We start from the raw sequence: 12,167 nt of genomic DNA, 5'->3' as shown, positions 1-12,167 counted from the left end.
ATGACCACTTGGTTGAAAATAACGTTCCATTTGACTTGTAAATCATGTTTAATAGCTGAAATACAATCACACTGTATACCAACACATTGCATTATGTTGATATGCTATAATAACTTTAATAAAAAATAAAAAAATCTAACCACGTCTGGAATATTCCTTTCCCATACCTGGTCTTTAGCTGTGTGTATAATTGGCTACAATGTACAGAATTATATCATTTATAATTGATAGGATCACTGTGCTATAATGTAACAAAAGTTGTCAATACTGTAATATTCAAAGTTAACTTAATAACTATAGTTCATTTAATTTTCCTCCTGTCCACTGAGTCTGAGGGCTTTTGATTCACCAGCCTATAACCATTGACCTATAGGTCTACTGTATGAGACATGCACACAAACATTCACACAGACATATTTTCCTCAAAATATAATACATGTTTCCCATCTTGTTGTATGGATCAACATCTCATTATAATTCACATTATTCAAAGTTTATAAAAATGATAGTAGCCTAGGCTAAACATGACCGCCCATACAGGATAACAATATGATACATAATAACCAGAAATATTTAGATAAAGAGAGATGAGTTTACTGAAGAGAAACAAACCTTCTCTGTACATAAACTAAATATTTATCAAACAAACCATATATTCAATAAATGCATTTTAACTGGTTTCTTCTAGTACAGACTCTGTAGCTGTACTGGTCTCTGTTGGTACAGAGGATTTACCTATACTTCCCTATGAAGTAGACAGAGTATCTGAGCTACTCTCTATTGCTGTACATGCTGTATCTGAGCTGGTGTCTACTGGTCCAGAGGGTGCACCTGAACTGTAGTTTACTGGAGTAGATAGTGTACCTACATGCTGTGGCTCTGAGACCAGCTGACAATCCTGGACTGCTTCTATCAGGAGTGTCTGTACTGTCTGACACTGAGTTAGTGGGTCTCCTCAGACCTGATAGGTCAGGTGTTCCTCCCTCTCTGTCTACCTGACCACTGCTCCTCTAGGTTTCCATTGTTTTCACTTGTTTTCCTTGTTCTACACCCATCTGATAGCCATGATAGTGTCTTATAGATCAGGGTTTTCCAAATGTTTTCACTTGTTTTCCTTGTTCTACACCCATCTGATAGCCATGATAGTGTCTTATAGATCAGGGTTTTCCAAATGTTTTCACTCGGGCCCCCCTTGGGTCTTGATGTATGGGAATTCAGGATGGAGGTGTTTGTTTGGGAGGAGTTAGGTTCTTTCACCTCTATCTCTGACGCTCCATATTTGTTCTTTCTCTGAGGGGTTGGTGGAGACCTCTGACCGTCAGTCTGGCTGTTGAGTGTGGCTCTGCTGGATTCCTCCTCTTCCTTCCCTTCATCCTGTGTTTTCTCTTCCTTCCCCTCTCCATCTCTTCTAGCCTCTTCATCTCCCCTCGGTCTCTTCATCTACCCCTGTCTCTGCATCATAATCTCAGACCATTGCCTGATGTGACTCCTGGTCAGATCCATTCCCATAATCCTCTGTCCCCCACAGTGTATCCTGATTGTGGTTCAGGCTGTATCCATCTCTGGGCTTTGGAGGGGGTCAGATGAGCCCGTGACATAGCCTCCTCCCCTCCCTTACTCTCTTCCCTCTCTCTTTCCCCCTCTCCGTTTCCAGATACCTTAGTCAGTGTCCTCACTTGAGATCTATGCTGGAAGGCATTGGAATTCCGGCCCTGATTCTGGTCATTTCGTTTGAGCGTGTTATTACTCACAACATCACCTGTGTTATTAGTAGATCCTGCCTCATCTAGTAATGGCTGCTTCTCTCCCTCACTCTCTCTCTGGTTATCACGGCCTTGCTGGTGTGGGTAATCTGGTTATACTGAACAAAATTGGGTAAAGGGGAAAGGGGGATACCTAGTCAGTTGTACAACTGAATACATTCACCTGAAATGTGTCTTCCGCATTTAATCGGCATCCACGTGTTCGGTGCCTGGGGAACAGTGGGTAAACTGCTTTGCTCAGGGGCAGGACGTCATAAGGCCCAAGGAGGTGTGGTATATGGTTAGTATACCATGACTAAGGGCTGTTCTTATGCACTACGCAACGCAAACCCCGAGGTGACTTATTTCTATTATAAACTGGTTACCAACGTAATTAGAGCAGTAAAAATATACCATGGCTTTCAGCCAATCAGCATCCTGTTCTTTGTCCTGCTCTGGATATCATTCAACCTATCATACCTAGAGAACCAGGTATGTTGGAGCATATGAAAGTCTATTTCAGAAAAACACTTTCACTTTCTTACTTTCTAAATCTGAATATTTTGTTTACCTGGAATCATTCTTTGATCTTGAGATAGCTAGAGATACAACTGTTGATATGAAAAATACATTTCCATCAAACTCCGAGGAGACTCAAATACAGAAACAGTTGGGGATGGTCAGTTGGACAAAAACATATGTTGTTGATGTCGCCCATATCTGCTTATACTATCTATCTTGTTTAGCTGTGGCCTTTCAGTCGTTGCTGTTGTAGGTCTGTGTGATCTCACTGACTGGTTTCTGGCCTTACAGGTGTAGCTGTCTGTCTGACTCTAGGGCTTTGATGTTGTAGTGCTGTCCAGTCTGCTCCTGGCTCCACATCTCCCCCTGGTGTTTAGACCAAGACCAGCAGTACACCACCAGCGGACCCTTAGCACTGCAGTGAACAGTTACCATAGTACCGTTCAATTTACAGGTGACGTCAGGTTGTGATTCTGTGTCTGTGGATGGAAATGGATGAGTATGTCACATAGCAGAGGACACGTGGTGGTGCGCACACACACACACACACACACTCGCTCTTTCTTTACAATCTGTTTGTGTTCTCTGTCTTTCTTTCGCTCTTTCTCATTCTTTACAATCTGTTTGTGTTCTCTGTTTCTCTCTCTCTTTTAACCTCTATTAGGCTGTGTTTAAAAACAGGTTTAGTTGGAGTTACAGAAATAAGTCATTGTGGTTTAGGGACTGCCTCTGTAAATCCAGGAGATAGATAAAGCTGTGAAAAATTCTTGTGAAGCAAGCAAAGGAACCAACATGCACACACACGCATACCGTACACACATACACACGCACTTACTGATAAGATAGTGTATATGTCTTGTCAAGCAGTATGCTGTTGAACTGTTTTCGTCAAGCCACTGATTCTCAGCTCTCCAGTAGTCTGATCCATGTTTGTGCGGCTTTCGAAGGCACTATAGGTGTACAGCCCAAAATCCTTGTCCTACTCTGCCGCCTTGTTCAAGCCATGCTTCCATAGGATGCATGTGATGGGGTCAGGTATAGTGGACTTGTCCGGAGTCAACACAAGAAACTCTCTCACTTTTCTGTAGAAGCTGTTCATCTGGAAAACCAGACATCATATACACGAAAGTGAACTAGTTAACACTCTAAATGGGCCTACATAGCCCTATTGACAATAAACGTGATACAGTTGAAGTCAGAAGTTTGCATACACTTAGGTTGGAGTCATTAAACCTCGTTTTTCAACCACTCCACAAATGTCTTGTTAACAAACTATAGTTTTGGCAAGTCGGTTAGGACATCTACTTTGTGCATGACACAAGTAATTTTTCCAACAATTGTTTACAGATTATTTCACTTATAATTCACTGTATCACAATTCCAGTGGGTCAGAAGATTACATACACCAAGTTGACTGTGCCTTTAAACAGCTTGGACAATTCCAGAAAATTATGTCATGGCTTTAGAAGCTTCTGATAGGCTAATTGACATCATTTGAGTCAATTGGAGGTGTACCTGTGGATGTATTTCAAGGCCTACCTTCAAACTCAGTACCTCTTTGCTTGACATCATGAGAAAATCAAAAGAAATCAGCCAAGACCTCAGAAAAAATTATAGACCTCCACAACTGGTTCATCCTTGGGAGCAATTTCCAAACGCCTGAAGGTACCATGTTCATCTGTACAAACAATAGTACACAAGTATAAACACCATGGGACCACGCAGCCATCATACCGCTCAGGAAGGAGACACCTTCTGTCTCCTAGAGATGAACGTACTTTGGTGCGAAAAGTGCAAATCATTCCCAGAACAGCAGCAAAGGACCTTGTGAAGATGCTGGAGGAAACAGGTACAAAAGTATCTATATCCACAGTAAAACGAGTCCTATATCGACATAACCTGAAAGGCCACTCAGCAAGGAAGAAGCTACTGCTCCAAAACCGCCATAAATAAGCCAGACTACGGCTGGACATGGGGACAAAGATCGTACTTTTTGGAGAAATGTCCTCTGGTCTGATGAAACAAAAATAGAACTGTTTTGACATAATGACAATTGTTATGTTTGGAGGAAAAAGGGAGAGGCTTGCAAGCCAAAGAACACCATCCGAACCGTGAAGCACGGGGGTGGCAGCATCATGTTGTGCTGGAGGAGGGACTGGTGCACTTCACAAAATAGATGGCATCATGAGGGAGGAAAATTATGTGGATATATTGACGCAACATCTCAAGACATCAGTCAGGAAGTTAAAGCTTGGTCGCAAATGGGTCTTCCAAATTGACAATGACCCTAAACATACTTCAGAAAGTTGTGGCAAAATGGCTTAAGGACAACAAAATCAAGGTATTGGAGTGGCCATCACAAAGCCCATTCCTCAATCCTATAGAACATTTGTGGGCAGAACTGAAAAAGCGTGTGCGAGCAAGGAGGCCTAAAAACCTGACTTATTGTGGGAAGCTTGTGAAAGGCTACCCAAAATGTTTGACCCAAAGTTAAACAATTTAAACGCAATGCTACCAAATACTATTTGAGTATATGTAAACTTCTGACCCACTGGGAATGTGATGAAAGAAATAAAAGCTGAAATAAATCATTCTCTCTACTATTATTCTGACATTTCACATTCTCGAAATAAAGTGGTGATCCTAACTGACCTAAGACAGGGAGTTTTTACTAAGATTAAATGTCAGGAATTGTGAAAAACTGAGTTTAAATGTAAACTTCTGACTTCAACTGTACATATTAACCACAATAACAGTTGTCAGTTTACATGTATGTGGGAATTATGTTGTGTGGTTCATGTATAGCCCTTAAAATAAACTGATGCCAAAATAAAGGGGATAAGTGAGGGTTACCATGCACCATTTCAGCTGTTAAAATATCTCTCCTTGCCAATAGAATATGTCATCATTGGGAGTCAGAAGTGGAAACCCCAAGGGTTGGGGAGTAACTGATTACAACCAACCCAACCCTGGAAACCCCCTATTTATTATGCTAAAGCCACATGGCTTATTATTTGCAAACATGGCTTATTATTTACTATCAGTTTCATAACATTGTGTTTTATTGACTTGTGATATCCTTGTTTGTATTCAGCACACAACAGACCAGTAACTTGTAATAAAAACGAGTGCATCTTTAAAAGAAGAGTTTCGCGCCACCCAGACAACAGCCTGTGCAACAGAATAACCTACTTGATGAAACTGCGCAGCGTATCGTTGCCGTGAAAAAGGCCTTTTCTGAGAAGTAATTTTGCTGGTTTGTTTGCAGCTACAGACAACAAAACAGTCGTGTAGTATGTTGACTCACTGTGGCTATGTCTTTAGCTTGCCTACCTAGCAGACATGACATGATGTAAAAGTGAAAGTAAAACTTAAACTTGCCTGTTGAGCCACTCATTTGCAAACAATATGTTGGATTTAAAATCAAATAAAATTTTATTGGTCACATACATGTGTTTAGCAGATGTTATTGCGGGTGTAGCGAAATGCTTGTGTTGCTAGCTCCAACAGTGCAGTAACATCTAACAAGTAATATCTAACAATTTCACAACATATACTAATATACACAAATCTAAGAAAAGGAACGTAATTAGAATATATAAATAAATGTATGTAAATGTAGTATAGAATACAGTATATACATGAGATGAGTAATGCAAGATATGTAAACATTGTTAAAGTGGCTAGTGTAACATTTATTCAAGTGGACAGTGGTTACAAGTCTATGAATATAGTCAGCATCCTCTATGTGCTAGCAATGGCTATTTAGCAGTCTGATGGCCTTGAGATAGAAGCTGTTTTTGATGCACCTGTACTGACCTCGTCTTCTGGATGATAGCGGGGTGAATAGGCAGTGGCTCGGGTGGTTGAGGTCCTTGATGACATTTTTGGCTGTCCTGTGACATCAGGTGCTGTAGGTGTCCTGGAGGGCAGGTAGTTTTCCCCCGGTGATACGTTGGGCAGACCGCACCACCCTCTGGAGAGCCCTGCTGTGGCGGGCGGTGCAGTTGCCGTACCGAGTGGTGATAAGCCTGACAGGAAACTCTCAATTGTGCATCTTGTGTAAAAGTTTGTGAGGGTTTAAGGTGCCAAGCCAAATTTCTTCAGCCTCCTGAGGTTGAAGAGGCGCTGTTGCACCTTCTTCACCACACTGTCTTTGTGGGTGGACTATTTCAGTTTGTCAGTGATGTGTACGCTGAGGAACTTGAAGCTTTCCACCTTCTCCACGGTGGTCCTGTCGATGTGGATAGGGGGGTGCTCCCTCTGCTGAGTGAGATTTTATTTTCCTGGCACCACACTCCCAGAGCCTTCACCTCCTCTCTGTAGGCAGTCTCGTCATTGTTGGTAATCAAGCCCACTACTGTTGTGTCATCTGCAAACTTGATGATTGAGTTGGAGGCGTGCATGGCCACGCAGTCATGGGTGAACAGGGAGTACAGAGGGGCGGAGCACGCACCCTTGTGGGGCCCCATGTTGAGGATCAGCCAAGTGGAGGGGTTGTTTCCTACCTTCCCCCCCTGGGGGCAGCCCGTCAGGAAGTCCAGGACCCAGTTGCACAGGGCGGGGTTCAGAACCAGGGCCTCAAGCTTAATGATGAGCTTGGTAGGGTACTATGGAATGCTGAGATATAGTTAATGAACAGCATTCTTACATAGTTATTCCTTTTGTCCAGATGGGATAGGGCAGTGTGCAGTGTGATGGCGATTGCATCGTCTGTGGATCTATTGTGGCGATAAGCAAATTGAAGTGGGTCTAAGGTGACAGGTAAAGTGGAGGTGATATGATCCTTGACTAGTCTCTCAAAGCACTTCATGATTCCAGAAGTAAGTGCTACGGGGCGATAGTCATTTAGTTCAGTTAACTTCACTTTCTTGGGTACAGGAACAATGGTGGCCATCCTGAAGCATGTAGGGACAGCAGACTGGGATAGGGAGAGATTGAATATGTCCGTAAACACACCAGCCAGCTGGTCTGCGCATGCTTTGAGGACGCGGCTAGGGATGCCGTCTGGGCCCGCCGCCTTGCAAGGGTTAACACGCTTAAATGTCTTACGTCGGTCACGGAGAAGGAGAGCCCACAGTCCTTGGTAGCAGGCTGCGTTGGTGGCACTGTGTTACCTTCAAAGAGAGCGAAGAAGGTGTTTAGCTTATCCGGTAGCAAGACGTTGGTGTCCACAACGTGGCTGGTTTTCTTTTTGTAGTCCACGATTGTCTGTAGACACTGCCACATACATCTCGTGTCTAAGCCATTGAATTGCTACTCCACTTTGTCTCTATACTGATGTTTTGCCTGTTTGATTGCCTTTCCAGAGGGAATAGTTACATTGTATTCTGCCATATTCCCAGTCACCTTGTTATGGTTAAATGCGGTTGTTCGTGCTTTCAGTTTTGCGTGAATGCTGCCATCTATCCACGGTTTTTGGTTAGGGTATGTTTTAATAGTCACAGTGGGTACAACATCTCCTATACACTTCCTGATAAACTCAGTCACTGTATCAGTGTATAGGTCTATATTATTCTCTGAAGCTACCCGGAGCATATCCCAGTCTGCGTGTGGATTCCAATTGGTCAGACCAGCGTTGAATAGTCCTTAGCATGGGTACTTCCTGTTTGAGATCTGCCTATAGGAAGGGAGGAGCAAAATAGAGTCGTGGTCAGATTTGCCGAAATGAGGGTGGGGGAGGGTCTTGAAGGCCTCCCGGAAGCTGGAGTAACAGTGGTTGAGTGTCTTAGCTGCGCGAGTACTACAGACAATGTGTTGGTAGAATTTCATAATCCTTTTCCTCAAATTTACTTTGTTAAAATCCACAGCTATAATAAATGCAGCCTCAGGATATGAGTTTTTCCAGTTTGCATAAAGTCCAGTGAAGTTCTTTGAGGGATGTCGTGGTATTGGCTTGAGAGGGATATACACGGCCATGACTATAACCAAAGAAAATTATCTTGGGAGAGAATGTGGTCGGCATTTGATGGTGAGGTATTGTAGGTCAGGTGAACAAAAGGTCTTGAGTTTCTGTGTGTTATCACAATTACACCATGAGTCGTTGATCAGGAATCATACACCCCTTCCCTTCTTCCCGGAGAGATATTTATTCCTGTCTGCGTGATGTACTGAGAACCCGCCTGGCTGGATCGACTTAGACAGTATATCCCAAGAGAGCCATGTTTCAGTGAAACAGAGTATGTTACAATCCCTGATGTCTCTCTGGAAAGATCCTCTCGCTCTGAGCTCGTCAACTTTATTATCCAAAGACTAAACATTAGCGAGTAATATACTCGGAAGGGGTGGGTGGTGTGTGCGCCTCCTAGGTCGGACTAGAAAAACCATTCAGAGTACCTCTCCTTCGCCGGCGTTGTTTTGGGTCGGCTTCTGGAATCAGTTCAATTGCCCTGGGGGGTACGAACAAAGGATCCGCTTCGGGAAAGTCGTATTCCTGGTATGATGCTGGTAGTGCTGGTGAGTTACCACCGCTCTGATATCCAGTAGTTCTTCCCGGCTGTATGTAATAACACAAAAACAATTCTGGACTAACAATTTAAGAAATAATACATAAAAAAACAAAATACTGCTAAGTTCCCTAAGAGCTGGAAGCGAAGCAGCCCTCTTTGTCGACGCCATCTTTAGCCTATGACAAAGGCAAAATAACCTAGCTAGCGACTTCAAATCAATAAAATATCCATCAAAGGCTAAACATATGTTTGACAAAGTAATTACAATTAATTTTACTCATCAACTCAGATGAGTCTATACCGTACTGTGCAGTTGTGTGGCACTTCCCTGTGCCATATGGTAGGTGGTGCATCTAACCTCCTGCCTGTAGTAGTAGTTGTTTATTTCATCACAAAAATTGCCGACTACAGTGTTTTACATAGAATATTACATTTTTCAAGATAAAATATTTATTACATACATTAATACATCACACACACACAATACAGTATACACAGCACATACATATTACAATTAATATAAAACGGGGATGTACAACTGCACAAAATGATATTTGCATGCAGGTTAAAAGCACGGTGTTGTGGTACAACATTATGTCAATATAATCATACAAACGATAGATTTTTTCCAAAAGATTGACACAAATTGTCATGGAAAAATAATATTACATTTTGATTGCCAAAGTTGATTGTTAACTATGTGGGAGTATGAAAAGCACACAGAGCAACAACAACAGAAACCAAAAACCTTAATTTCCCCTCTACTGTATAGCCAGATTGCTAGCAAGAATGACAAGAAACTACCATGTGGGGAATCATAAGTTGCTCGTTTCAGCTCGTTTTATCTTGTTCTTCATACCCTGTCTTGTTTTAGAGGTGTTTTGTCTCATGTCATGTCTACGCTAATATGGCTCAAATTCGCTAGCTAACCAAGAACTGTAAAGATGTATGAGAGAAAACAAGTGCTCATTGTGAAAATGTATTTATGTTTTCTATGATCATTGGAGACTAAATAAAGCTTACATGTTGTCAGCAATCTAAGCCAATCCAATCTGTTTTCCTCATACTTGTGGATGTGTCGATTTGTTGCTAAACAACCAACCCCGCTATAGTGCTAAAACATTTTCCCCGCATATTGGCTCTGCTTGAACTCCCCTGACAATGCATTGTTGTTCTTCTGACAATTTTACAATCAACATTTGAGGTAGGCTACATGATCACACCGGTAGGCTACATGATCACACCGGTAATAGATCAGTTGGTGTTTTACTTGAGGCACAGCTGAGCGAGCATACATTTAAATAATTAGCTTTTATTTTAATTTTACTGGGCTGACTTCACTGGTCACCTCCAAAGCTAACACTTCCTTTGGCCGCCTTTCCTTCCAGTTCTCTGCTGCCAATGACTGGAACGAATTGCAAAAATCACTGAAGCTGGAGACTTATCTCCCTCTCTAACTTTAAGCATCAGCTGTCAGAGCAGCTTACCGATCACTGTACCTGTACACAGCCAATCTATAAATAGCACACCCAACTACCTCATCCCCATATTATTTTTCCTCTTGCTCTTTTGCACCCCAGTATCTTTACTTCACATCATCTGCACATCTATCACTCCAGTGTTAATACTAAATTGTAATTATTTCACCTCTGTGGCCTATTTATTGCCTTACCTCCCTACTCTTCTACATTTGCACACAGTGTACATAGATTTTTCTATTGTGTTATTGACTGTACGTTTGTTTATGTGTAACTCTGTGTTGTTTTTGTCGCACTGCTTTGTCTTGGCCAGGTCGCAGTTGTAAATGAGAACTTGTTCTCAGCCTACCTGGTTAAATAAAGGTGAAATAAAAAAATACATAAAAAATGGAGCCTGATCAGTCTCAGCGGAGGGAGAGAGAAGCAGCCTGATCAGAGTCCGCCTTTCAAAGTCCCTCCACTCTCTCTTTCCTCCGCTGTTTGGATGTTAAATGACGAGTCATTGATGCGAATAACCACTCGTTCAGCACATTGCAATACATCCGGGGTATATTAAGCACACTGGTGTTGCAATAATGAACATTTACCAACAGACGGCATCAACATGACATTTTACACCCATAACATCAGTTGACACTGACCAAAATGGACACCATCTTCCAGTTGATGGCGGAAATCGAGTCGCACCATAATATTTCTGCCCAAATTCATGTTGTTACTCCTATATGACCAGAGAAAGTGAAATATTCCTTGATATTAAAATGACCCATTTCATGCCTTAACTGTTGAATAGAAAGTGTTGACAGTGCTGAGTACTCCCCCCCCCAGGAAGACACGAGTTTGTACCTTTGTATATATGAAATGGTTCAAAATGGGAACACGTCGGGAACACATTTCGCCTACAGCACCAGAGAGAAAAAAAAAAAAACCTCATTCCATAATTTTATTTTTTTATTTGTAATGTTCCAATTGACTTATCATAGATTTCATCATTTGAACTTGTATTTCATGGTTTGAAACTGAATTGAATATTCATTTAGTTTTAAAATTATATTTCAATTTAATATTTAAATATTCAGTTTCAGTATGGTAGATATTGAATTTATTGTTTCTGCATCAAGTTTAGAAACTATTAATTCAAGTTGATATATATATTTCAAAGTTTCATATATGAAACATCTCGGATGCATTCAAATTCAGTTATCTAAATTCAGATCAAAAACCAGAGACAACATCCCGGTACTTTGCCAGCCAGGAAAGGTAGAGGATAACAGATAAAACAGATAAAAGAATAAAACGCTCTCTGTGGTAAACAGAAGCTTCTGGTGGTTTATGAAGCCAATGTGGAATGTTGAAGGTCCATGTTCCAGAGAGTCTAAGCTTTCAGGTATGGGGTCATAGTAGCTTATAGCCAAAACCATTCAAACACTCGAGACAAATTCAGAGGAAGAAAATTAATTCAACATTCCACATTAGCTTCAGAAACTGCCAGAAGCTTCTGTTTAAAACGGAGTGATTCTCTGTGCTCCTCTACCTTTCCTGGCTGGCAAAATACCACCAAATCCTTCTTTATTAATTTTGCATTCCGTTTTAAAATTCAATTAAAATGGTGCAGGCAGTCAATGGCTGTGGTCCAAAACTGTTCACCTGTTTCTATGTCAAGCAAGGACAATGTTCCATTTGTTCTTTTTGTGTAATTTTATGGTGCGTGTGGGGCAAAGCAACATAAAATATTTTAGATCTCCAACTTTCGCCCAAAAAGTGACATTGATAGAGATTGCTATGTGCTGCAAATTGTTTGGGGGGGGTGGGGGTGTTAATGCTAAACATGGCCTTTAAACACTTGTCATACTGAATGCAGGCCAATGTAATCAAGCAACGTGCCGTGGCATTGACCAATCAATGGTGTGTTAGATAATACCCACATATGTTCGCTTGACACCCCTAATTATCAAATTGGAGGAATAAATACAGAA

General features: G+C 41.5%; 1 pseudogene; it reads right to left on the bottom strand.

The window, feature by feature from the left end:
- The window catches only part of LOC120051419, a 206,130-nt pseudogene that overhangs the window by 138,033 nt on the left and 55,930 nt on the right, over positions 1 to 12,167 (bottom strand).

The sequence above is a fragment of the Salvelinus namaycush genome, chromosome 7, assembly GCF_016432855.1.
Source record: "Salvelinus namaycush isolate Seneca chromosome 7, SaNama_1.0, whole genome shotgun sequence".
NCBI lineage: Eukaryota > Metazoa > Chordata > Actinopteri > Salmoniformes > Salmonidae > Salvelinus > Salvelinus namaycush.
The sequence above is the reverse complement of the archived record's forward strand: the minus strand, read 5'-3'. Positions and strand labels throughout refer to the sequence as shown.